Genomic DNA, 27,864 nt, shown 5'->3' with positions numbered 1-27,864 from the left:
CAGAAACTGTACTTTTATAGAGCTGTATGCCTTCCCCTCTTTTTTGTTTTTATTACATTTATATATGTTACATACTTAACAACATATTATTATAATAATTACTTCTCACAAGCTTATTTTTTCAAAGAGCTTAGAGAAGAAAGTTGAGCAAATAAATATTTTTGAGTTTGTCGGGTTAGTCTATTTACCATTTCTGGTTCTCTTCCTTTCTTCCTGCGGATTCAGCTTATGATCTACTGTCATTTTTATTCTAACACAGCTTTGTTCTCACTGCCTTCGTTGTGCCATATCATCAAAGATATGATATTTCTTTATGTTATATAGAGAACAATCCAAATATAGTCATATTGTTTAGGCACTTACTTTTTAAATTAGTTAAGAGAAGAAAGGAGAAGAAATTTGAAATTACAGTATCTTTGATAATTCCCTACACAACTGCTCTAGTCAGCATTCTTTGTTTTGTTCTTATGGCTTGAGTTACTGTCTGCTATCATTTGAAGAACTTCCACTAGTATTGCTTGTGAAGTCCGTCTGCTAACAATGAACTCACTCAGTTTCTCTTTCTGTTTCTGAGTTATGGTGAAGTATTGATGATAAGTTGTGGAGTGGTAGGAAAAACTAAAATGCGATGTGCTGTATGATGTATGTTTCACTGAAGTGTCTTGGTCAAATTCTAATGATTTATGATAGAAATCACATAAAGCAAGCCTCACAATTCTCCAGGAATGTTCTGTAGAATGCTAATGTTAATGATGAATATGTGATCCCAAATCTTTCACTTGTATTGACCTTATCTCATTAATTCTTCTCCCAACAATGCCATAACTAGAGTTGAGTTCTAAAGTGTACCTTCCTCTTTTCCAATAGAAATGGTCCCACAATTTCAGAAAGTTCTCAAAGGTGAAAAAGTACACACGGCGTTTATCACGTTTGCAAATGCCAGTGAAAATGCTAAGGTAACACTGTCCAAAATGCAATATTCTTCTGTGAGGGCACCCAACTTTAAACAAATACACATATTCTAAATACAGCTTAGATCTGTGACATGTTTTGGCCAATGAAGTGTGAGCAGACATGATGGCCTTCAATGAGCAGCAGAGGCCTTAAATAGGCTTGTGCAGTTGGGCTCACCTCCTATGTTTCAGTGAACTCTGTGAGAAGACAGGGCCTGGGAGCCGCGGCCTCACAGTTGGGCTCCAGAGGAAGCTGTGTGTTACAGACCTCAAACTGACCCAAAACACGGAGCAAAACCAGCCATCTAGAGGTCTAAAAGAGAGCCACTGCAGCTAGCCAATAGGTCCAAGAAAAATAAATTCTTGTTTATGGAACTGAGTTTTGGGTCGATTTGTTCCAAAGCATTATCAGAGCAAGAGCTGACTAACACAACATCCTCCAAATCATTGTTATGTAAATGGCTGCCACCATGCCTACAAGTAAGGCAATCGTGTACTCAAATTGTGAGAGTTCTTGAACTCTTGGTGCCTCTCCAACACAATGTACATGGCTAAATTTCCACAAATAAGTTCACTAATACACCACAAAGATCTCCCTAAGCTTTTATTAAATGTAATGCAAAGTTCTTTCTTTTCATTTTCTGCTTCTACATAGTTAAAATGCTTTTTATCAATGTAAAATGGCTCTTACCTTTTGGCTTCTGTCGTGAGAGTCTTTTGAACTCTGAAACACTGTAGGATATCACCTATAAATGGAATCTAAAACATACAACAATTGAACGAATATAACAAAAAAGAAGGAGAGTCACCGATATAGAGAACAAACTAATGGTTGCCAGTGCGGAGGGGGAGGAGGGGGCAATACAGGGGTGGGGAAGTGAGAGATGTAAACTACTGGGTGTACGACAGGCTCAAGGATGCATTGTACAACCCAGGGAATATAGCCAATATTTTGTAATAACTGTAAATGTAAAGTAACCTTTATAAGGATATAACATTTTTTTTAAAAAGAAATCATACTTAAAATTCGAAACAATTTAAATGTCCATCAACAGGAAAATGCACATATAAATTATTGTATTTCCCTACACGGGAATCCTACGTAGCGAGGAAAGTACATGAACTAGACAGATCTTTACGTGTCAGCATGGATGAACCTAGCAAAGATAACACTAAGTAAAGCAAGTAACAAGAGAAAACAAAATAGAATACGATATGCAGTTTAAGAATACTTAAACATGTAGCCTACATAGAAAGACATCCATGCCACTGACGGAGACCAAGTTCAGAAGAGTGGTTACCCAGGGTCAGCTGGGGAGTGGCTGTGTTTGGGAAAGTGGTCACACCAGAGACTCTTCAACAGGAATGGTAATGTTTCACTTCACACGCTGGCTGGAGGACGGAGGAGTGTCTGCGATGTTATAATGTGAGCACACTGCATGTAAAAGCCATTGCTGACCACATCTAGGGGAACTGATGCGTGGGAGCTGGTAGTGGGTGGAGGCATCCAGAAGGTGGTGGTAGAAGAGGAACGTTGTACACGTAACGCCTAAGGCCTGACCAGAGGACGACCACGGCTCTAGAAACTGGACACAAATCCAACTTCTACGGCCAATCTTAGAAGACAAACTGAGGCATATTTAAAATTTTAACACTTTATGTGCGCAAAAACAGATTCAACTCACGCACCACAAAGCGGAAGAGGTGAGGAGCACTCCAGCCACAGGAGCTGCAGAGATGTTTATTTTAAAAGGGCAGAAGCAAAGCAAGGAAACGAGTGATTTGCTATGGCTTTAACGCCTAGTTGGTGGTTTGTGACTGGGTGTCCTCAGCGGTGTTCGTCACCCTGAGGCGCTGACAGGCTTAGATTTGGGTTGGTTTAAGTAGGCGGCCGCATCGCTAGAGACACCGCAGGCTAACGGCCTCCTTGCAGGGTTAATTTACTAACACCAATTGTCTGAGTCCTTCCTCTTACTCAGTCACTTCACTTCCTACGCCTCACTTTCTCTTCTCTAAAGTGGATATTCAGTAGTAAATTCTCTGTGGAGGTGTCAGGACAAAACAAAGTGATTATTAGGAACCACGATCATGTCCTGAATGCACGGAACACGTCACCGTTTGCCAACCACCGTGTCAAGTCAGCAGAAACGACAGAAATTAAGAGCTCTCCGCAGAAATTCACACACCTGTGCACCAGGTAAGGGACCACAGGCAGACGTTCACTCAGCCTTTCCTGTGTCCCTCACGGAGTTCACGCTCTCTTCTGGGCGGGGCGAGCACAGACACTTTGCGGGAGTTTAACTACTTTTAAAATGCGCTGATACAACCATGTCTCACTTTTGTTTGGATCAGTCAGCAAACGCTTTTTGGAAACCCCAAATTCTCCACACCTCCTACCTTTCGCGCTGCCCTAGTCTCGAAGCTGCCGACACCGCTCCTCAGGCCGCGTCGTCATGGGAGGCGGGTCTGCGTGCTGCTCCTCAAGCCGCGTCGTCATGGGAGGCGGGTCTGCGTGCGGACGCACGGCGAGCGCGCAGAAGTCCTCGAGCCCCGCCCCCACGGGCCCTCCCGGAGGCTTAAACCGCAGCCGCGCGGCTCGGGAGGGCGTTGATGCCCGCGCCAACACCAGGCCGCGCGTGGGCTCCGGAGCGCGGCATGGAGGGCCCGGCCTAGCTTGGGCCCGTGGCCCTATGTCTTCGGGCCGCAGCCGCCGGGCGGTGGGCGCCCGAGGGGCCGGGAGGCGAGCCGGGACCCACAGGAGGATGTGGGCATCCTGTCTGCAGCCAGCGTCCCCGAGGCCGCGCTCAGGCCATGATCACTCGGTGAAGCTGCGCCCGGACAGCGCGGCCGACTCCTTCTCGCGCTCTGAGGACCTGTGCGCGCTGCAGGACTCGGTGCCTCTGCCCTCCGTGCGGGCTTCCCTGAGGGAGGGCCTGCTGGACTTAACGCCGACTGCCGCCGCGGGTAGACTGGGCGCCGCTCCTGAGCACCCTCTGCCCTTGATCTGTATCCAGAGCTTCTTCCAGCCACGGCTTGTCGAGACAGGTTTGTACTTCCCGCTTCCAGGGGCCTTCGTGTGGGCGGTGAGAAGCGGGGTTTTAAATGGTTAAAGGTGGAGGGTGGGCACTAGAACCGGTGCCCAGTGACCGGGTGTACGTGCACTAGACGGGGCGTGCGGCCTAGGACTCCTGCCAGCTCGGTGACCCCGGCCGAGTGCCTTAAGGCTTCAAGGTCTCAGTGTTCTTATCTGTAGCATGGGCTTCACAGGACCCAGCCTCTGTGGCGGTTACAAGGATGCACTGGGTTAATGCTTCTAGACTCTACAAAGTAGAACACTTAGCACAGTTTGGAGCATCGTTAATTGTTGCACAGATGTTACCTGGTCTGTTGAATGACTTTGCCTGGTACGCACCAAAGCGATTAGGAAATGGATATATCCCAGCTTCATTTCCTTTCCATTCAAACAGGGCTCAGGAAAAAAAAATTTTTTTTCAATAGGTGTATCATATATAGTGGAAAGAGCACCGGTGTCAAGGCAGCTTAGGGTTTGAATTCCAGGGCTGATGCTCTCTGTGGCCTGGACAGGTTTCTTTTGCACTACAATCCCCACACTTGTGAAATGACATTAAAAACCACTCTTTCTGTGGGTTCTTAGAATTAATTAAGCAGGTTATGTGTGTAAAGTATCCTGGCACTTGAATGAGTTGTCAGAACCAAGGGCTGCTGGAGACGATGCTTCTGCCCTAGGTAATCTTCCCTTCTGCTGGGCAGCAAGTAAACACAAGCACAGGAGTCAGTGCTCTGGAAGAAGTGAGTTCTGCTGCTACAGAGCACAGAATCTCTTTTTTCTTTGATTTAATTTTTATTCTATATTGGAGGATAGTTGATTTACAATATTGTGTTAGTTTCAGGTGTACAGTAAAGTGATTCAGTTATACATATATCCATTCCTTTTCAGATTCTTTCCCCGTACAGTTTGTTACAGGATATGGAGTAGAGGTCCCTGTGCTATGCAGTAGGTCCTTGTTGATTATTTTATATATAGTCGTGTGTATATGTTAATGCCAAACTCCTAATGTATCCCTCCCCGCCATCTTTCCCCTTTGCAGAGCACAGAAACTTGGAAGGGCAAGTTCAGGGTAGGATTCTTGGAGGAAGTGCCATCCTTTCTAAGGATGTGTAGAAGCTCCTGGGGTGGCAGGAGAGAGCAGTGTGTGTTGAAGTTTGAGAAATGTAAGAAAATATGGCAAAACTAATGTACAGGACTGGAACTCAGGGTTTGGGAAAGAAATGAGAGTCGATACTGAAAACTTAGCGGGGCCCAACAGAAAGGCGCCTTGTTTGTCCTGTCAGAAGTTTGGATGTTTATCCTGAAGGCTGCGGGAAACACCAAAGAACAGTGATTTGGAATTCTGGTTTAGAGGCTCACTTGGACCTCCATGTGGAAGGCAGTTGATTGGGTGCTGGGTGAATTGTAATCTAAGGGTCCCACTTAAGTTATAAAAGGTGGGACCGGGTTTTGCAGATCTGAGAGAGAATGGGTGAGGCCTGGTGACCAGTTAGAAAAGGGAGGGCAGCAAGCGTGGGTGACAGTTTACAGCTGCATCTTTTTGAGAGATACAGAGCACAGTAGAAAGGGATTGGGGGTGGCGAGAGGATCTTCCTTCATCTTCAGTGCTTTAGAGGGGCCTGGTAGACAGGTCTGGGCCCAAGGTACAGATGTGGGCTTTTGGGAGGACAGGTGTTTGAAGGCATGGTAGAGACTTAGGTTATCCACAAGAATATCCAAAGAATCATAGGTCTGAGAGTTTTTTTAAGTGGGTATATTTGAGGATGTTTATAAGCTGAGAGAAAGTAGCCAACAGAGGAAGGGTGTAAAGATCTAGGAGAGGAAGTGATTGTTCATTTGTTTGTGAAAAGCTGAACACTTATCGTGTGCCTGGCCCATTTCTAGGCACTAGGCACTAGGATCTGGGGTTCACACCATCTGTTATCTCTTCTGCAAGGACAGTTCAATTCATCCCCTGGTGAACAGAAGTCAGATTATTCTTTGCACCCCATTCAGATGTAAGAACTGTTTTGTACCTCTGAAGGGAAGCAAGCTGTATCATTTGGTCACCTGCTGATGATAATAGCATTGGCTGAGACCTGACCGTTTACAATGAAGGCACTTCTGTAGGTAATAAGTTCCAGGAGGGCCCAAACTGAGTATGTCTGTTTCAGCATTTAGCATGGTTTAGCATCTGAGAGGCCGGTACATTATTGGCATATAGTAGACTTAAAAATGAATATTTGTGGATTGTCTGAATGAGTGGATGTGTGTGATTCACATCCTATTTGCAGGTCCTATGCCCTGCAATGGATTTTCAGTGTCAGGTTGTGAAAGTATTTATGACGGGGATTGGCATTGTTCCCTATCTAATGGATAAAGGTTATACATGAAAGGACTTTACACTGACATCCTAAAAGCCTCATAGGAATTACTTAACAAAAAAATAAAATTGGATTCTGTATAATTTCTAATTTGTAAGCTGGCCAGAACACTGGTATTTCAGCCAGTCCTCTGGTAGTTCCGATGACGTCCCCATGATCACCCAGGCATAATCAGAATGGCTTTAGGATTTGGGAGCCAAAATGTTCCTCAGTATTTACGGCTTTGCTAGTCCATTTAAGAAAATGGACTATTGAAAAAATAGCTTCAGACACAATATGGCATTTTATGATTTAGCATGAAATCTGAGAAATATAGAGGTTATCGGAAGCCTGCAATGGTAAAGTTCCCTCTGCTATTGAAGTTATTGTCTTTAAACAAAGATTCTACATCACTAATGCTATATATATATATTTTATGATATTCAGGTTAATTTCCAATTCTAAGGAAGTAATTGGTTGGTTGGTATGAGAGATGGTGTGGCTTCCAAAGGTGAAAAGTATTATTTTGTTGTAATTTCCGGCTACCTAAGGATGGGAGAGGCCCAGGACACTGCAGTCAGTATATTATGTGGAGCAGGTTATATTGTGGTTTATTTATGAACTTTTACATGTTTATTTTCTTCTTTGCGGTATGCGGGCCTCTCACTGTTGCGGCCTCTCCCGTTGAGGAGCACAGGCTCCGGACGCACAGGCTCAGCGGCCATGGCTCACGGGCCTAGCCACTCCGCGGCATGTGGGATCTTCCCGGACTGGGGCACGAACCCGTGTCCCCTGCATCGGCAGGCAGACTCTCAACCACTGCGCCACAAGGGAAGCCCACATGTTTATTTTCTATGCAAGTTTGTGTGCTCCTTTTTGAGTTTTGGTAGATAAGTGTTTTGTAACTTTGGAATACTTGGAGTTATATACATATATATATATATATTTTTGTTTAATGTAGTAGTTAAAGCCGTGGAGAGTGTACTAGTCTACCTAGTTCAAATTCTGGCTTTACCCTATGACTTCCCTGTGGCTTCCTCTGCTCACCTATTAAAAAGGAGGATAATAAGACTGCTGTGGTGAGTTACGTACTAAGTGCTATTTAAGCATTTGCTATAATGATTATGTATACTCGAAGGCAAGGAACTTGCCCCTTGATCGTCTCTGTATTCCTAGTGCTTAAGAATTCCTAGTGCTTTCCTAGTGCATTGTCTTAGGATAGAGATAGCTCAGTATAGTTCTTCTCACTATAAAGTACTGTTAACGTTGAAAGTCTTTGCTCGTGTACTAATAATCTATGACATATCTGCTGAGGATAAGGAAAGGAATAGTTTTAAAACTGCAATGGATAACAAAAGATTGTATGATGTAATGCCTTTATTATGTAATTATAAAACTAACAAATGATCATGGTAGAAAATTTGAAAAACTCCTAGACAAAAGAGAGGTCAGCAAAATTTGGAGTAACTTTCAGAGTGTAGAGTTGTCCATGAATATTAGTGCTTTCATATTTTCCAGGACTTTAAGTAGACTCTGCTTCTTAAGAGTCTATTCATGATATTTTACTTTAATGATGTTTTCATCATGGGGACACACACACACAGAAATCTGTCAAAAAAAAAAGGCATGTAAATCACTGATGTTTCAGATAGCCACATGAAATAAAGTGAGAAAGGTCAACAAGCTGAAAGAATGTGGAGTAGCATCTCCTTAATTGCTTACATAACTCTGATAATTACCTCTTTGTGGATAAAGTAATTAATGGGGAATCTAATTCAACAAAAGTGTATGAACTTCAAGCCTTCTCAAAGCCAAGTATTTCTTTCCACAAAAGGTTACTTTCCACGGCCATTCTTCCTTATTACCAGACAGGGAAAGAGTATTGTATGGCAAAGGGTCTTCCTGAAGGAGGGTGCTTCCCACACTGATTGTCATAAATGACTTCGGAATTACTGTTGCTGTATTACCAAAATCTTAAACTAGGATATTTTTGACAAATGCGGTCCTTAGTTAATTTTTAGAGCTACAAACTGTCAGATGGCTCTGAAATAACAATTGTCTGGCTATTCAGGGTGATCACAATATGGTAATGACCTTGAGGTAGCACTAAAAAGCAGGAAGGTGTGAGTCTTCCTTTGGTGCCAGAGTGAAATGCGAGTTGGAGTTGGAGTTGGAAAAGAGGCCCACAACCAAGTGATAGAGAAGGAAATGTGAGGTCATTGGTGAAAAACCAGGTTGAAGTTAAGGTGAAGAGGCATGAGGAAATGGTCAACGGTTACAGTATTACAAAGATCATCAAGAAGCATATCCATGAATGTAGTTTGTATTGCAATCTGCTGAAAAGGAGACACATATCCTGGCCTGTCCTTCATGGAGATTATATTTTATTGATTCTGATAACAGATTATCGTTGAAAAGGGCCTCCTATAAATTATAACCATGCAAAGGCAGCAAGATAATTTATTTTTCTTTATGTATGTGTTTCATTCCTACTCACTTCTCTCTTAGGGGAAGAGAAAATCACACACAAAAAAATGTCAAGTCTCAGCTATTCCTTTTCAAAATATTTTTTTTCCAAATTCCAGTGGAGGCAATAGGTTAACTGTTAAGATTTGTAAGGCTCAAAAAGCTAGATTTTTACAAAGTGTAGCCAAATTTCATTCCATAAATAATAGCTTTGGAAAGAATATGTGGTGATGCAAAGTTGGAAAAAGCTGGTTTTCCTTCCGTGAATGGCTTCACTGTCTTGGGAGAAGAGGCAGAGAAGAAATCAAAGTAATTAAACATAGGGTGAGCTTTCCTGATAGGGGACTCTAGTGCTTTAAAATAGACTAGATAATCCTAGGGATAATCTGAGGGTAGAACAGACCAATGCCTCATTTCCAGTCTGTTACCCTCGAAGAAAACAGTGTATTTCCTTTGAGGTCTTGAGAGGTTTCTCTTCTGCTTTGTTTTGGTTTTGGTTCATTTTGTAATCAACCTTATTAAGGTATCATTTACATACAATAAAATGCAGACATTTTTAGTCAAGGGTTCAGTGACTTTTAATTAATGTATACATTTGTTTAACTACCACCCCCATAAAGATAGATAACAATTCTAAAACCCTAGAAAGTTTCCTCCTAGGCTTTTGCAAAAGTATCCCCATCTCCCACCCCAAGGCCACCACGGATCTGTTTTTTATCTTTAGAGATGACTTTTGCCGAGTTTACAATTTCATGTAAGTTGAATAATACAGTAGGTGCCCTTCTGATCTGGCTTCACTTGCTCAGCATATGGTTTTTGAGATTCATTCACGTTGGGATGTTTTAAACCAGGACTTTAGCCTGGGTGGCTGATGTTGTCTGAAGGCACCTATAGGTACATCTGAGTCTCTGGCATTGTCACTGTCTGTTCTTGGCTCAGTATTTTCAACTTTACTAAGAAGCACAAGGTTGAAGTAAGGAAGATCATTGTCAGTATAATGGAGGTGAAGTGGGTTCTGTTATATAATATTCTCAGCAAAAATTGACCTGCTTGGAATCATTGTGTTGATAATCGACAAGGATTCTCTTCCTCCAAAAGCCTTCATACTATAAACCTTCTAAAGGACGCTGTCCTAGGACCCTTCTTTTAGTTTTCATATTTTGGGAAACATTTCTGGAAAATTCAAATGCTCACAACCTGAAAGAAGCAATTATTCACCTGAAGGCTAACTCTGCTAAAGTTGAGTTGTCTGACCTTTACATGCTGATAGAACCCAAATAGCCTTGCAAAACAATGCTCTCTTATTGGATATAAGCATATAGATTGTTTAAGGTGGACGTGTGTATGCAGTAAAGTGAAAAAACAAAGAATCTTTGAGTTTCCCTTGCTGGTTTTTTTTAGTTTTTCATTTAAGTTTCTATAGTGTATGCTAATGGCTCAGGGAAACCTCAGGTTAGTTTTAGGTCCACTCTTTACGTAAATGTTGAAGTACTCCATACCCACCTTTTTTCTACCTTCCTTCTTTTCTTCCATCTTTCCTTTCTAACTTCTTATAATCCATTATACTTAATCCTGCATTTGCTGAGGTGGCAATTAGTGTAGGAAAATACTGTGAAATTTTGCTGTTCAGAATGCATGTTGACCAAATTCTATATTGAGAAAAGGTCTGAATTCACCCAGAGTAACCCTTTCTCAGAGTCTTTGAATAAACGCCATAGAAACTGGGCTATATATAATATCCTGACAGGTATGTAGAACTCATAGCAATTGCCCTAAAGAGCTTACCTAGCGTAGATGCATATGAATGCATTTAATGATTGTTTTATTGGCAGCAGTGCCAACATACACAGTCTGTTTTGTTTTATATCATTCTCATTACCTGCTGTTTACCACTGTATACATTGCTAATGGCGTGGTTTCTATGGCTTGTGAATTTCACGGCCAAATAATATGTAATTTATTGCACACTTCAGTGTAGAAGATGGAGACTCCATAACTTTTCGTGTGCTCTTTGCCCCTTTGGAAAGTATTACACTGAGATCAGGCAAAGTAATAAATTTATTTCAAATGTGCGTGATAGCTAAACATCAATTAGGACTGATGGGCAATATTTCTTCTTCCAGCAACATAACAGTTTTTAAAGACTAAGCCACTGAACGTGGAGTCACTGAACATGGGACTCAGTTCACTGGGATCCTTCTTAGAAAAATAAAGGACAACTTGAATTGGATTTGTGTGGCTTATTCAAGTAGTAACTAATCAGCTACATCTTGGTGAACTTAATTTGTCACAATCGTTTGGTATTTTATTAACTCCCTTCCCCTTCTTCCCCCGACTCTCAGGAGAACGGATCATGAGTATCTTAAAACATATTAAGTCATCTTCCATCCCTGTTAATCTAACTACAAAAGCACACTTTCCTTATCCAATGTAACTTACTGTCTTTTAGAGTGGCTGGGGTTTTAATTCTCCACAAAATTTAAACCAGCAAAGAGAAACATTTTCAAGGAGCCACCACATGGTAGCGCTTTAGAAAGAAAACTTTAGAATTAAGGGCAACTATATCATTTTATAGCTAAAGCACCTGAGGCCTAAATTAGGAAGGTAACCATCAAGGTCAGGGAAGGGGTGGAAGATCAGGTTTCAAGCTGAGGAAGAGTCTACAGGGACTCAATCTGAGCAGGTTAGAAACTGAAAGGAGACCACAAATGTTCTGGGAAGGCTGGCATCTGGCCTCCAGTGTGGGGTTCAGACAGGGAGTGGGCCCCGGGGGAACTGCGCTTCTGCAGTAGGCAGAGAAGTCCACCTCCCCTCCGGAAAGTGCCACTGACATCAGGGAGTTGAGGGGAAAGAGCAATGAATTCCAGTCCACCTGAGAAAGCAGGCCAGTCTGATTAACTCTGAATTTAGGCTTATTTCAGATACTTCTTGAGAAAGAACTTGGACAAGAGCAAGTCCCACGCAGTCTCTTTTAAATCCATGCCCAGTATTTTCTGGTGGAGCTGCTTAAACCCTCCAAGTGACTCCAGTATTTTAATTTCACTCTGTATTTAATTCCGACAGTTCTGTGACTGATTATTTAATGGGCAAATAAGTAGGGTCACAAAAGAGTGTGAATGTATTTTACAGGATGAAGATGGGTGGAGTGGAGCAGTCTGGAACAGGACACCAATAAAAAGGGATCTTGGTAAAGAAGAACGTCTATTAGAAATGGAGAGGAATTTGCAAGGAAATTAGTGCCTGACACCACGCCCTTCTCTCTGCATGTTTAGAAGCTAGTTTCTAATTTTATTTTCATAGGAGATGTGCCTGTGATGAATTGTCTTTTACCTCCACACTATTTGTCACATGGACATATTGTGAAGTTTGTGTGAGAGAAAGCAAGTATTAGAATTTGTTTTGCACGGAGCTATAATCACTTCCTGGAACAATACAGGGTAGAAGGAAAAGGAAAGGAAGGTGGAAACAAAGGAGAAAGACAGCTAATGATGCTGGAGTCTCTCGCTGGGATTTGTGGTATCTCTTTCTGAAACTAGGTACAGAAAGTCAGAACTTGACTGATTGTTTCTTGTTCACGGTTTGTTTTCATTTTGTTTTTTTTCTTGCTCTCTCATCAGTTACTCCAGCCAGTGCCATGTCAGTTTCAGTTTCAGTTTCAGTAAGCATGCCTGTCTTGTTTCCATTTGCATTATTCATACAAACGTTGATTGAACTAATGACCCCGAGTTATCACGGAAATAAGTGGATAAAACTAAATAAAATCTAACAGCACAAAAGAGTAATAATAAAATATATCAAAAATTAGAATGCATTAAAACAAGTGGAAGAAGAAAAAGTAGTAAAAGAAATTTAAGATCTCAGCATTGCTTGAGAAGCAGTACAAGAGCTAATAAGTCATGGTACATGTGTAACTGCTACTTGTGTAAAAGTAACAAGCTAATATAAGGGAAAATGGAATTTGAAGAAATGTCAAAGGAAGAAATAAGAGCAAAAGGAACACAACAAGGTGGGACAAAGAGTAAACAAGGAGTAAACGGTCTGTAAGAAAATACATTTACTGTAAATACTCAAAGGACAAGGATTATTGAAACAAACAAAAAACCTAATTCTATGCCACCTACAAGAGACAAGAGTCAGATTGAAAATGAAAGGATTCAAAAATTATGTCATAACAACAATAAGTAAAATTGAAGAAGATTTTTTAATGTTAACATAGATTTGAAAGCAAAATGTATCACTGGCGATAAGGCAGGATAATAAAACCCACTGTTACTTTACAAGGAATATATTATAAGTCTAAACTTCAATGCAATATATGAAGGGAAATTCCAAAAATCTAAGTAGAAATAGAAAAATCTAAATTACCTAGATCAGTAACATAGAACCACAACAACAAATCAGCAGATTATAGAAGATCTGAATACCATCATTAAAAACTTGGGCCTAAATTTACATAAAACACTGCACCAACCATGATGGAATATATATATTATGCAGAAATTTTTAGGTGCACATGGCACATTTATAAAATTGCCTATATTCTGGTTATAAAACAAGACTCTGAATAAGCAAGAAATTTAAAACTATATAACCAATATTTTACCAAATAGTTGGATATTTAAAACATACTTCTGATCATTATGTAGGTCAAAGATAAAGTCACAATGGGAATTAGAATTTTATTAATTGGATGGTAATGAAAATATGCCATAACAAAACCTGTGGGTTGCAAATAAAGCTGTGGTCACAGAGAAGTTTATGTATTCCAATTATACTTTCTAAATGTAAAATGGAAAGGAATAAAGCAACTAGAAGATAACCTATCACCCTGAGGTAGGCAGCTCCTGAACTGTACCTGGTGGAGAAGGCAGGGCAGAACTTCAGGAGGCCAGCTGAGAGCACGGTGAACACCATGTCAGGAGCAGTCTCCAAGAAAGAGAATTTAATGTACAAAGGGATGACTAAAATATATTTAAGAGCTAGCACCCTGACCCCTCTTAAGGATGACTTATGTTGCTGGGGGAAAAATAAGAAGTGCTCGATGTAGAAGGTGAATAGCTTTATAATTCCCAGGAGAATCTTTGTACCAGGACCACACAATGAAGAACTTGGAGTCCCCATGGCTAATCCAGCAGAGAGAAAAGGAGAAATAGAGATGCGAGAGAAAATAAAGGGAACTCTTGGTGCAATTCGGTGCTGCTGCAGGCCCAAGTCCAGGTATGTGCTCTCTGTCTCCACATCTTAAATAAAAGCCACCATGTTCCTCAGTCTTTCAGGTACTTAGAATTTCTCTTTAGAACCTGAAAATGGGGTCAGGTTTCCTGTCTGCATTGCTAGAGTACAAAATAGAGGCAGGATGTTTGAAATAGTTCTCCATCTGGCAGAGGAGGCCTTGAAGCTGTGAGCCACTCGCTGCAAACCAGCAGGACATGAAGGATTCTTGAGCAGATCTGAAGCTACTGGGAGGCCTTTGAGGAGTTAAATCCCATAGTAAATACTGTACCTTCAATGGCCCCTTCTCCCTCTCTGTCCAGTCTTCCTCCACTCCCGTGGGGGCCCAAAGGGGTTAAATGAGCACTCTTTGACTTGTACTTGGTGGTCCCAGAACTTGACGTGGGCTTGGAGACTTCCATGAAAAGTCTGCCTTCCATCTACTGGCTTGGGTTTCTTGGGCTTTCTGCTCCAGGCTAATCCCTTCAACCTGCTTTTTCCATTTCTGCCAATAATCCCCCTCTCCAGACCTTCCTAATGCTCTTCTGGGGCGGGGGGAGACTTACTGAGGGCAATGTTTATTTCTAGAGGGAGACGTGACCACATGACTTCACACTGGTCGTCCCCTTGATTATTCAGTTTCTGTCTAGATTAGTCGTGGGTGTTTGTGCACCCCAGCCTCACCCCCAGGAGGCTTTAGAACACTGTCCTTATCTCAGCACTGAGCCTCTATCTAGCCTCCTTCCCTCTCTCTCCTTACCCATCTTTACCCACAGACTCGCAGGCTTTCTGGACCTCTGAGGAAGATAAGCACTTCACAGAACCTCTGCTACAGAACCAAACATATTGAAATGACTCTTTACCAAGATACTGAAACAACAGAAAAAGAATAGATGACGATTGTTTCTCCTGAGGGTTCAGTTACCTAGGGGGCCTTTAGCAATCTTTGATTGATAAATCTAACCTTTCCTTCCTTGGCAATAGTTGATCACACTGTGAGGAAAACAAGTTGTTTGTCAGAGGGCAAAAATATTTAGGTTGAGTTAATGAATGGTAGAGTTTTTGAGTGGAGAGTGTCCTTAAAATATTGTAGATCTGTACTGTCAAGAGATGCTAGCCACGTGGCATTATTTATATTTAAACAAATGTAAAAATAAGATTAAAAATTCAGTTCCTCATTTGCATTTGCCATATCAAACATGTTTATTAGTTTCATGTAGCTACTGAATACTGCTTTACATAGTACAGATATAGAATATTTTCATTTTCAACAAAAATTCTATTGCGCAATACTAAAATTATACCCAGATATGCACAGAGAAGGCAACCAAGTCTCAAGGAAATAATGTAACTTCCCCAAGATCACACAGCTGTGTTTTTAAAGAAAAACAAAATGACACAAAGGAAATAGTAACAGAGGCATTAAAGAAACCCAGTAAGTTTCTGGAGCAGTCAAAGTAGGGTTTAAAAGTGCATACTTAGCTGTTAGCAGGGTTGAAGCTCTTGATGGTTGATAAGATCAACCTGCCTGAATTTGGACATTAGCATTTTATGCAATGAATTAAAAGCAAAACATCATTTCAACGAATGGCTTCCAGCTCCATATTTTTAGCCACTGCCGTGCTTCCAGGTTATGTTTATCACTTTCATATACAGGGCACCACTGTGAGATGTGATGGTTTATTTGACCCCAGAGAAATCAAGAAATCTTGTGGGGGTTATGGCTATATTTGAAAAGGTTGATTTTTAAATGCATCATGCAGACTGGCCCTGTTTTAAAAGGGATTCCTGCCATCAAATAATCAAAATGTAAACTCTCTTCTCACCTTGCAAAAGTCAAAGATAGCCCCTGCATCTTTATTATTTCATTGAAATCCAAATATTATTTTTCCATTCTCCAACTTGTTTTCCTCACAGTGTGATCAACTATTGCCAAGGAAGGAAAGGTTAGATTTATCAATCAAAGATTGCTAAAGGCCCCCTAGGTAACTGAACCCTCAGGAGAAACAATCGTCATCTATTCTTTTTCTGTTGTTTCAGTATCTTGGTAAAGAGTCATTTCAATATGTTTGGTTCTGTAGCAGAGGTTCTGTGAAGTGCTTATCTTCCTCAGAGGTCCAGAAAGCCTGCGAGTCTGTGGGTAAAGATGGGTAAGGAGAGAGAGGGAAGGAGGCTAGATAGAGGCTCAGTGCTGAGATAAGGACAGTGTTCTAAAGCCTCCTGGGGGTGAGGCTGGGGTGCACAAACACCCACGACTAATCTAGACAGAAACTGAATAATCAAGGGGACGACCAGTGTGAAGTCATGTGGTCACGTCTCCCTCTAGAAATAAACATTGCCCTCAGTAAGTCTCCCCCCGCCCCAGAAGAGCATTAGGAAGGTCTGGAGAGGGGGATTATTGGCAGAAATGGAAAAAGCAGGTTGAAGGGATTAGCCTGGAGCAGAAAGCCCAAGAAACCCAAGCCAGTAGATGGAAGGCAGACTTTTCATGGAAGTCTCCAAGCCCACGTCAAGTTCTGGGACCACCAAGTACAAGTCAAAGAGTGCTCATTTAACCCCTTTGGGCCCCCACGGGAGTGGAGGAAGACTGGACAGAGAGGGAGAAGGGGCCATTGAAGGTACAGTATTTACTATGGGATTTAACTCCTCAAAGGCCTCCCAGTAGCTTCAGATCTGCTCAAGAATCCTTCATGTCCTGCTGGTTTGCAGCGAGTGGCTCACAGCTTCAAGGCCTCCTCTGCCAGATGGAGAACTATTTCAAACATCCTGCCTCTATTTTGTACTCTAGCAATGCAGACAGGAAACCTGACCCCATTTTCAGGTTCTAAAGAGAAATTCTAAGTACCTGAAAGACTGAGGAACATGGTGGCTTTTATTTAAGATGTGGAGACAGAGAGCACATACCTGGACTTGGGCCTGCAGCAGCACCGAATTGCACCAAGAGTTCCCTTTATTTTCTCTCGCATCTCTATTTCTCCTTTTCTCTCTGCTGGATTAGCCATGGGGACTCCAAGTTCTTCATTGTGTGGTCCTGGTACAAAGATTCTCCTGGGAATTATAAAGCTATTCACCTTCTACATCGAGCACTTCTTATTTTTCCCCCAGCAACATAAGTCATCCTTAAGAGGGGTCAGGGTGCTAGCTCTTAAATATATTTTAGTCATCCCTTTGTACATTAAATTCTCTTTCTTGGAGACTGCTCCTGACATGGTGTTCACCGTGCTCTCAGCTGGCCTCCTGAAGTTCTGCCCTGCCTTCTCCACCAGGTACAGTTCAGGAGCTGCCTACCTCAGGGTGATAGGTTATCTTCTAGTTGCTTTATTCCTTTCCATTTTACATTTAGAAAGTATAATTGGAATACATAAACTTCTCTGTGACCACAGCTTTATTTGCAACCCACAGGTTTTGTTATGGCATATTTTCATTACCATCCAATTAATAAAATTCTAATTCCCATTGTGACTTTATCTTTGACCTACATAATGATCAGAAGTATGTTTTAAATATCCAACTATTTGGTAAAATATTGGTTATATAGTTTTAAATTTCTTGCTTATTCGGAGTCTTGTTTTATAACCAGAATATAGGCAATTTTATAAATGTGCCATGTGCACCTAAAAATTTCTGCATAATATATATATTCCATCATGGTTGGTGCAGTGTTTTATGTAAATTTAGGCCCAAGTTTTTAATGATGGTATTCAGATCTTCTATAATCTGCTGATTCGTTGTTGTGGTTCTATGTTACTGATCTAGGTAATTTAGATTTTTCTATTTCTACTTAGATTTTTGGAATTTCCCTTCATATATTGCATTGAAGTTTAGACTTATAATATATTCCTTGTAAAGTAACAGTGGGTTTTATTATCCTGCCTTATCGCCAGTGATACATTTTGCTTTCAAATCTATGTTAACATTAAAAAATCTTCTTCAATTTTACTTATTGTTGTTATGACATAATTTTTGAATCCTTTCATTTTCAATCTGACTCTTGTCTCTTGTAGGTGGCATAGAATTAGGTTTTTTGTTTGTTTCAATAATCCTTGTCCTTTGAGTATTTACAGTAAATGTATTTTCTTACAGACCGTTTACTCCTTGTTTACTCTTTGTCCCACCTTGTTGTGTTCCTTTTGCTCTTATTTCTTCCTTTGACATTTCTTCAAATTCCATTTTCCCTTATATTAGCTTGTTACTTTTACACAAGTAGCAGTTACACATGTACCATGACTTATTAGCTCTTGTACTGCTTCTCAAGCAATGCTGAGATCTTAAATTTCTTTTACTACTTTTTCTTCTTCCACTTGTTTTAATGCATTCTAATTTTTGATATATTTTATTATTACTCTTTTGTGCTGTTAGATTTTATTTAGTTTTATCCACTTATTTCCGTGATAACTCGGGGTCATTAGTTCAATCAACGTTTGTATGAATAATGCAAATGGAAACAAGACAGGCATGCTTACTGAAACTGAAACTGACATGGCACTGGCTGGAGTAACTGATGAGAGAGCAAGAAAAAAAACAAAAATGAAAACAAACCGTGAACAAGAAACAATCAGTCAAGTTCTGACTTTCTGTACCTAGTTTCAGAAAGAGATACCACAAATCCCAGCGAGAGACTCCAGCATCATTAGCTGTCTTTCTCCTTTGTTTCCACCTTCCTTTCCTTTTCCTTCTACCCTGTATTGTTCCAGGAAGTGATTATAGCTCCGTGCAAAACAAATTCTAATACTTGCTTTCTCTCACACAAACTTCACAATATGTCCATGTGACAAATAGTGTGGAGGTAAAAGACAATTCATCACAGGCACATCTCCTATGAAAATAAAATTAGAAACTAGCTTCTAAACATGCAGAGAGAAGGGCGTGGTGTCAGGCACTAATTTCCTTGCAAATTCCTCTCCATTTCTAATAGACGTTCTTCTTTACCAAGATCCCTTTTTATTGGTGTCCTGTTCCAGACTGCTCCACTCCACCCATCTTCATCCTGTAAAATACATTCACACTCTTTTGTGACCCTACTTATTTGCCCATTAAATAATCAGTCACAGAACTGTCGGAATTAAATACAGAGTGAAATTAAAATACTGGAGTCACTTGGAGGGTTTAAGCAGCTCCACCAGAAAATACTGGGCATGGATTTAAAAGAGGCTGCGTGGGACTTGCTCTTGTCCAAGTTCTTTCTCAAGAAGTATCTGAAATAAGCCTAAATTCAGAGTTAATCAGACTGGCCTGCTTTCTCAGGTGGACTGGAATTCATTGCTCTTTCCCCTCAACTCCCTGATGTCAGTGGCACTTTCCGGAGGGGAGGTGGATTTCTCTGCCTACTGCAGAAGCGCAGTTCCCCCCGGGCCCACTCCCTGTCTGAACCCCACGCTGGAGGCCAGATGCCAGCCTTCCCAGAACATTTGTGGTCTCCTTTCAGTTTCTGACCTGCTCAGATTGAGTCCCTGTAGACTCTTCCTCAGCTTGAAACCTGATCTTCCACCCCTTCCCTGACCTTGATGGTTACCTTCCTAATTTAGGCCTCAGGTGCTTTAGCTATAAAATGATATAGTTGCCCTTAATTCTAAAGTTTTCTTTCTAAAGCGCTACCATGTGGTGGCTCCTTGAAAATGTTTCTCTTTGCTGGTTTAAATTTTGTGGAGAATTAAAACCCCAGCCACTCTAAAAGACAGTAAGTTACATTGGATAAGGAAAGTGTGCTTTTGTAGTTAGATTAACAGGGATGGAAGATGACTTAATATGTTTTAAGATACTCATGATCCGTTTTCCTGAGAGTCGGGGGAAGAAGGGGAAGGGAGTTAATAAAATACCAAACGATTGTGACAAATTAAGTTCACCAAGATGTAGCTGATTAGTTACTACTTGAATAAGCCACACAAATCCAATTCAAGTTGTCCTTTATTTTTCTAAGAAGGATCCCAGTGAACTGAGTCCCATGTTCAGTGACTCCACGTTCAGTGGCTTAGTCTTTAAAAACTGTTATGTTGCTGGAAGAAGAAATATTGCCCATCAGTCCTAATTGATGTTTAGCTATCACGCACATTTGAAATAAATTTATTACTTTGCCTGATCTCAGTGTAATACTTTCCAAAGGGGCAAAGAGCACACGAAAAGTTATGGAGTCTCCATCTTCTACACTGAAGTGTGCAATAAATTACATATTATTTGGCCGTGAAATTCACAAGCCATAGAAACCACGCCATTAGCAATGTATACAGTGGTAAACAGCAGGTAATGAGAATGATATAAAACAAAACAGACTGTGTATGTTGGCACTGCTGCCAATAAAACAATCATTAAATGCATTCATATGCATCTACGCTAGGTAAGCTCTTTAGGGCAATTGCTATGAGTTCTACATACCTGTCAGGATATTATATATAGCCCAGTTTCTATGGCGTTTATTCAAAGACTCTGAGAAAGGGTTACTCTGGGTGAATTCAGACCTTTTCTCAATATAGAATTTGGTCAACATGCATTCTGAACAGCAAAATTTCACAGTATTTTCCTACACTAATTGCCACCTCAGCAAATGCAGGATTAAGTATAATGGATTATAAGAAGTTAGAAAGGAAAGATGGAAGAAAAGAAGGAAGGTAGAAAAAAGGTGGGTATGGAGTACTTCAACATTTACGTAAAGAGTGGACCTAAAACTAACCTGAGGTTTCCCTGAGCCATTAGCATACACTATAGAAACTTAAATGAAAAACTAAAAAAAACCAGCAAGGGAAACTCAAAGATTCTTTGTTTTTTCACTTTACTGCATACACACGTCCACCTTAAACAATCTATATGCTTATATCCAATAAGAGAGCATTGTTTTGCAAGGCTATTTGGGTTCTATCAGCATGTAAAGGTCAGACAACTCAACTTTAGCAGAGTTAGCCTTCAGGTGAATAATTGCTTCTTTCAGGTTGTGAGCATTTGAATTTTCCAGAAATGTTTCCCAAAATATGAAAACTAAAAGAAGGGTCCTAGGACAGCGTCCTTTAGAAGGTTTATAGTATGAAGGCTTTTGGAGGAAGAGAATCCTTGTCGATTATCAACACAATGGTTCCAAGCAGGTCAATTTTTGCTGAGAATATTATATAACAGAACCCACTTCACCTCCATTATACTGACAATGATCTTCCTTACTTCAACCTTGTGCTTCTTAGTAAAGTTGAAAATACTGAGCCAAGAACAGACAGTGACAATGCCAGAGACTCAGATGTACCTATAGGTGCCTTCAGACAACATCAGCCACCCAGGCTAAAGTCCTGGTTTAAAACATCCCAACGTGAATGAATCTCAAAAACCATATGCTGAGCAAGTGAAGCCAGATCAGAAGGGCACCTACTGTATTATTCAACTTACATGAAATTGTAAACTCGGCAAAAGTCATCTCTAAAGATAAAAAACAGATCCGTGGTGGCCTTGGGGTGGGAGATGGGGATACTTTTGCAAAAGCCTAGGAGGAAACTTTCTAGGGTTTTAGAATTGTTATCTATCTTTATGGGGGTGGTAGTTAAACAAATGTATACATTAATTAAAAGTCACTGAACCCTTGACTAAAAATGTCTGCATTTTATTGTATGTAAATGATACCTTAATAAGGTTGATTACAAAATGAACCAAAACCAAAACAAAGCAGAAGAGAAACCTCTCAAGACCTCAAAGGAAATACACTGTTTTCTTCGAGGGTAACAGACTGGAAATGAGGCATTGGTCTGTTCTACCCTCAGATTATCCCTAGGATTATCTAGTCTATTTTAAAGCACTAGAGTCCCCTATCAGGAAAGCTCACCCTATGTTTAATTACTTTGATTTCTTCTCTGCCTCTTCTCCCAAGACAGTGAAGCCATTCACGGAAGGAAAACCAGCTTTTTCCAACTTTGCATCACCACATATTCTTTCCAAAGCTATTATTTATGGAATGAAATTTGGCTACACTTTGTAAAAATCTAGCTTTTTGAGCCTTACAAATCTTAACAGTTAACCTATTGCCTCCACTGGAATTTGGAAAAAAAATATTTTGAAAAGGAATAGCTGAGACTTGACATTTTTTTGTGTGTGATTTTCTCTTCCCCTAAGAGAGAAGTGAGTAGGAATGAAACACATACATAAAGAAAAATAAATTATCTTGCTGCCTTTGCATGGTTATAATTTATAGGAGGCCCTTTTCAACGATAATCTGTTATCAGAATCAATAAAATATAATCTCCATGAAGGACAGGCCAGGATATGTGTCTCCTTTTCAGCAGATTGCAATACAAACTACATTCATGGATATGCTTCTTGATGATCTTTGTAATACTGTAACCGTTGACCATTTCCTCATGCCTCTTCACCTTAACTTCAACCTGGTTTTTCACCAATGACCTCACATTTCCTTCTCTATCACTTGGTTGTGGGCCTCTTTTCCAACTCCAACTCCAACTCGCATTTCACTCTGGCACCAAAGGAAGACTCACACCTTCCTGCTTTTTAGTGCTACCTCAAGGTCATTACCATATTGTGATCACCCTGAATAGCCAGACAATTGTTATTTCAGAGCCATCTGACAGTTTGTAGCTCTAAAAATTAACTAAGGACCGCATTTGTCAAAAATATCCTAGTTTAAGATTTTGGTAATACAGCAACAGTAATTCCGAAGTCATTTATGACAATCAGTGTGGGAAGCACCCTCCTTCAGGAAGACCCTTTGCCATACAATACTCTTTCCCTGTCTGGTAATAAGGAAGAATGGCCGTGGAAAGTAACCTTTTGTGGAAAGAAATACTTGGCTTTGAGAAGGCTTGAAGTTCATACACTTTTGTTGAATTAGATTCCCCATTAATTACTTTATCCACAAAGAGGTAATTATCAGAGTTATGTAAGCAATTAAGGAGATGCTACTCCACATTCTTTCAGCTTGTTGACCTTTCTCACTTTATTTCATGTGGCTATCTGAAACATCAGTGATTTACATGCCTTTTTTTTTTGACAGATTTCTGTGTGTGTGTGTCCCCATGATGAAAACATCATTAAAGTAAAATATCATGAATAGACTCTTAAGAAGCAGAGTCTACTTAAAGTCCTGGAAAATATGAAAGCACTAATATTCATGGACAACTCTACACTCTGAAAGTTACTCCAAATTTTGCTGACCTCTCTTTTGTCTAGGAGTTTTTCAAATTTTCTACCATGATCATTTGTTAGTTTTATAATTACATAATAAAGGCATTACATCATACAATCTTTTGTTATCCATTGCAGTTTTAAAACTATTCCTTTCCTTATCCTCAGCAGATATGTCATAGATTATTAGTACACGAGCAAAGACTTTCAACGTTAACAGTACTTTATAGTGAGAAGAACTATACTGAGCTATCTCTATCCTAAGACAATGCACTAGGAAAGCACTAGGAATTCTTAAGCACTAGGAATACAGAGACGATCAAGGGGCAAGTTCCTTGCCTTCGAGTATACATAATCATTATAGCAAATGCTTAAATAGCACTTAGTACGTAACTCACCACAGCAGTCTTATTATCCTCCTTTTTAATAGGTGAGCAGAGGAAGCCACAGGGAAGTCATAGGGTAAAGCCAGAATTTGAACTAGGTAGACTAGTACACTCTCCACGGCTTTAACTACTACATTAAACAAAAATATATATATATATATGTATATAACTCCAAGTATTCCAAAGTTACAAAACACTTATCTACCAAAACTCAAAAAGGAGCACACAAACTTGCATAGAAAATAAACATGTGGGCTTCCCTTGTGGCGCAGTGGTTGAGAGTCTGCCTGCCGATGCAGGGGACACGGGTTCGTGCCCCAGTCCGGGAAGATCCCACATGCCGCGGAGTGGCTAGGCCCGTGAGCCATGGCCGCTGAGCCTGTGCGTCCGGAGCCTGTGCTCCTCAACGGGAGAGGCCGCAACAGTGAGAGGCCCGCATACCGCAAAGAAGAAAATAAACATGTAAAAGTTCATAAATAAACCACAATATAACCTGCTCCACATAATATACTGACTGCAGTGTCCTGGGCCTCTCCCATCCTTAGGTAGCCGGAAATTACAACAAAATAATACTTTTCACCTTTGGAAGCCACACCATCTCTCATACCAACCAACCAATTACTTCCTTAGAATTGGAAATTAACCTGAATATCATAAAATATATATATATAGCATTAGTGATGTAGAATCTTTGTTTAAAGACAATAACTTCAATAGCAGAGGGAACTTTACCATTGCAGGCTTCCGATAACCTCTATATTTCTCAGATTTCATGCTAAATCATAAAATGCCATATTGTGTCTGAAGCTATTTTTTCAATAGTCCATTTTCTTAAATGGACTAGCAAAGCCGTAAATACTGAGGAACATTTTGGCTCCCAAATCCTAAAGCCATTCTGATTATGCCTGGGTGATCATGGGGACGTCATCGGAACTACCAGAGGACTGGCTGAAATACCAGTGTTCTGGCCAGCTTACAAATTAGAAATTATACAGAATCCAATTTTATTTTTTTGTTAAGTAATTCCTATGAGGCTTTTAGGATGTCAGTGTAAAGTCCTTTCATGTGTAATCTTTATCCATTAGATAGGGAACAATGCCAATCCCCGTCATAAATACTTTCACAACCTGACACTGAAAATCCATTGCAGGGCATAGGACCTGCAAATAGGATGTGAATCACACACATCCACTCATTCAGACAATCCACAAATATTCATTTTTAAGTCTACTATATGCCAATAATGTACCGGCCTCTCAGATGCTAAACCATGCTAAATGCTGAAACAGACATACTCAGTTTGGGCCCTCCTGGAACTTATTACCTACAGAAGTGCCTTCATTGTAAACGGTCAGGTCTCAGCCAATGCTATTATCATCAGCAGGTGACCAAATGATACAGCTTGCTTCCCTTCAGAGGTACAAAACAGTTCTTACATCTGAATGGGGTGCAAAGAATAATCTGACTTCTGTTCACCAGGGGATGAATTGAACTGTCCTTGCAGAAGAGATAACAGATGGTGTGAACCCCAGATCCTAGTGCCTAGTGCCTAGAAATGGGCCAGGCACACGATAAGTGTTCAGCTTTTCACAAACAAATGAACAATCACTTCCTCTCCTAGATCTTTACACCCTTCCTCTGTTGGCTACTTTCTCTCAGCTTATAAACATCCTCAAATATACCCACTTAAAAAAACTCTCAGACCTATGATTCTTTGGATATTCTTGTGGATAACCTAAGTCTCTACCATGCCTTCAAACACCTGTCCTCCCAAAAGCCCACATCTGTACCTTGGGCCCAGACCTGTCTACCAGGCCCCTCTAAAGCACTGAAGATGAAGGAAGATCCTCTCGCCACCCCCAATCCCTTTCTACTGTGCTCTGTATCTCTCAAAAAGATGCAGCTGTAAACTGTCACCCACGCTTGCTGCCCTCCCTTTTCTAACTGGTCACCAGGCCTCACCCATTCTCTCTCAGATCTGCAAAACCCGGTCCCACCTTTTATAACTTAAGTGGGACCCTTAGATTACAATTCACCCAGCACCCAATCAACTGCCTTCCACATGGAGGTCCAAGTGAGCCTCTAAACCAGAATTCCAAATCACTGTTCTTTGGTGTTTCCCGCAGCCTTCAGGATAAACATCCAAACTTCTGACAGGACAAACAAGGCGCCTTTCTGTTGGGCCCCGCTAAGTTTTCAGTATCGACTCTCATTTCTTTCCCAAACCCTGAGTTCCAGTCCTGTACATTAGTTTTGCCATATTTTCTTACATTTCTCAAACTTCAACACACACTGCTCTCTCCTGCCACCCCAGGAGCTTCTACACATCCTTAGAAAGGATGGCACTTCCTCCAAGAATCCTACCCTGAACTTGCCCTTCCAAGTTTCTGTGCTCTGCAAAGGGGAAAGATGGCGGGGAGGGATACATTAGGAGTTTGGCATTAACATATACACACGACTATATATAAAATAATCAACAAGGACCTACAGCATAGCACAGGGACCTCTACTCCATATCCTGTAACAAACTGTACGGGGAAAGAATCTAAAAAGGAATGGATATATGTATAACTGAATCACTTTACTGTACACCTGAAACTAACACAACATTGTAAATCAACTATCCTCCAATATAGAATAAAAATTAAATCAAAGAAAAAAGAGATTCTGTGCTCTGTAGCAGCAGAACTCACTTCTTCCAGAGCACTGACTCCTGTGCTTGTGTTTACTTGCTGCCCAGTAGAAGGGAAGATTACCTAGGGCAGAAGCATCGTCTCCAGCAGCCCTTGGTTCTGACAACTCATTCAAGTGCCAGGATACTTTACACACATAACCTGCTTAATTAATTCTAAGAACCCACAGAAAGAGTGGTTTTTAATGTCATTTCACAAGTGTGGGGATTGTAGTGCAAAAGAAACCTGTCCAGGCCACAGAGAGCATCAGCCCTGGAATTCAAACCCTAAGCTGCCTTGACACCGGTGCTCTTTCCACTATATATGATACACCTATTGAAAAAAAATTTTTTTTTCCTGAGCCCTGTTTGAATGGAAAGGAAATGAAGCTGGGATATATCCATTTCCTAATCGCTTTGGTGCGTACCAGGCAAAGTCATTCAACAGACCAGGTAACATCTGTGCAACAATTAACGATGCTCCAAACTGTGCTAAGTGTTCTACTTTGTAGAGTCTAGAAGCATTAACCCAGTGCATCCTTGTAACCGCCACAGAGGCTGGGTCCTGTGAAGCCCATGCTACAGATAAGAACACTGAGACCTTGAAGCCTTAAGGCACTCGGCCGGGGTCACCGAGCTGGCAGGAGTCCTAGGCCGCACGCCCCGTCTAGTGCACGTACACCCGGTCACTGGGCACCGGTTCTAGTGCCCACCCTCCACCTTTAACCATTTAAAACCCCGCTTCTCACCGCCCACACGAAGGCCCCTGGAAGCGGGAAGTACAAACCTGTCTCGACAAGCCGTGGCTGGAAGAAGCTCTGGATACAGATCAAGGGCAGAGGGTGCTCAGGAGCGGCGCCCAGTCTACCCGCGGCGGCAGTCGGCGTTAAGTCCAGCAGGCCCTCCCTCAGGGAAGCCCGCACGGAGGGCAGAGGCACCGAGTCCTGCAGCGCGCACAGGTCCTCAGAGCGCGAGAAGGAGTCGGCCGCGCTGTCCGGGCGCAGCTTCACCGAGTGATCATGGCCTGAGCGCGGCCTCGGGGACGCTGGCTGCAGACAGGATGCCCACATCCTCCTGTGGGTCCCGGCTCGCCTCCCGGCCCCTCGGGCGCCCACCGCCCGGCGGCTGCGGCCCGAAGACATAGGGCCACGGGCCCAAGCTAGGCCGGGCCCTCCATGCCGCGCTCCGGAGCCCACGCGCGGCCTGGTGTTGGCGCGGGCATCAACGCCCTCCCGAGCCGCGCGGCTGCGGTTTAAGCCTCCGGGAGGGCCCGTGGGGGCGGGGCTCGAGGACTTCTGCGCGCTCGCCGTGCGTCCGCACGCAGACCCGCCTCCCTTGACGACGCGGCTTGAGGAGCAGCACGCAGACCCGCCTCCCATGACGACGCGGCCTGAGGAGCGGTGTCGGCAGCTTCGAGACTAGGGCAGCGCGAAAGGTAGGAGGTGTGGAGAATTTGGGGTTTCCAAAAAGCGTTTGCTGACTGATCCAAACAAAAGTGAGACATGGTTGTATCAGCGCATTTTAAAAGTAGTTAAACTCCCGCAAAGTGTCTGTGCTCGCCCCGCCCAGAAGAGAGCGTGAACTCCGTGAGGGACACAGGAAAGGCTGAGTGAACGTCTGCCTGTGGTCCCTTACCTGGTGCACAGGTGTGTGAATTTCT

The 27,864-nt window shown here is 41.7% G+C and overlaps 1 protein-coding gene across 29 annotated transcripts in view; it reads right to left on the bottom strand.

Annotated features, from left to right (window-relative positions):
- Positions 1-7,746: 7,746 nt before the first annotated feature.
- The window catches only part of LOC132597126 (metabotropic glutamate receptor 7-like), a 303,251-nt gene continuing 283,133 nt past the window's right edge, over positions 7,747-27,864 (bottom strand). For 25 of the 29 annotated variants that reach the window (XM_070045244.1, XM_070045248.1, XM_070045238.1 and 22 more), the window contains 2 exons: positions 16,947-17,090; positions 15,446-16,176 (listed from right to left, as the gene is read on the bottom strand). The gene's annotated coding sequence lies outside the window, so the exon portion shown is untranslated. Of the gene's footprint in view, positions 7,974-15,445; positions 16,177-16,946; positions 17,091-27,864 lie in introns of those variants that run through there. The other 4 variants (XM_070045267.1, XM_070045269.1, XM_070045273.1 and 1 more) reach the window with 2 other exon arrangements.

This window comes from Globicephala melas, chromosome 3, assembly GCF_963455315.2.
Source record: "Globicephala melas chromosome 3, mGloMel1.2, whole genome shotgun sequence".
Taxonomy (NCBI): domain Eukaryota; kingdom Metazoa; phylum Chordata; class Mammalia; order Artiodactyla; family Delphinidae; genus Globicephala; species Globicephala melas.
The sequence above is the reverse complement of the archived record's forward strand: the minus strand, read 5'-3'. Positions and strand labels throughout refer to the sequence as shown.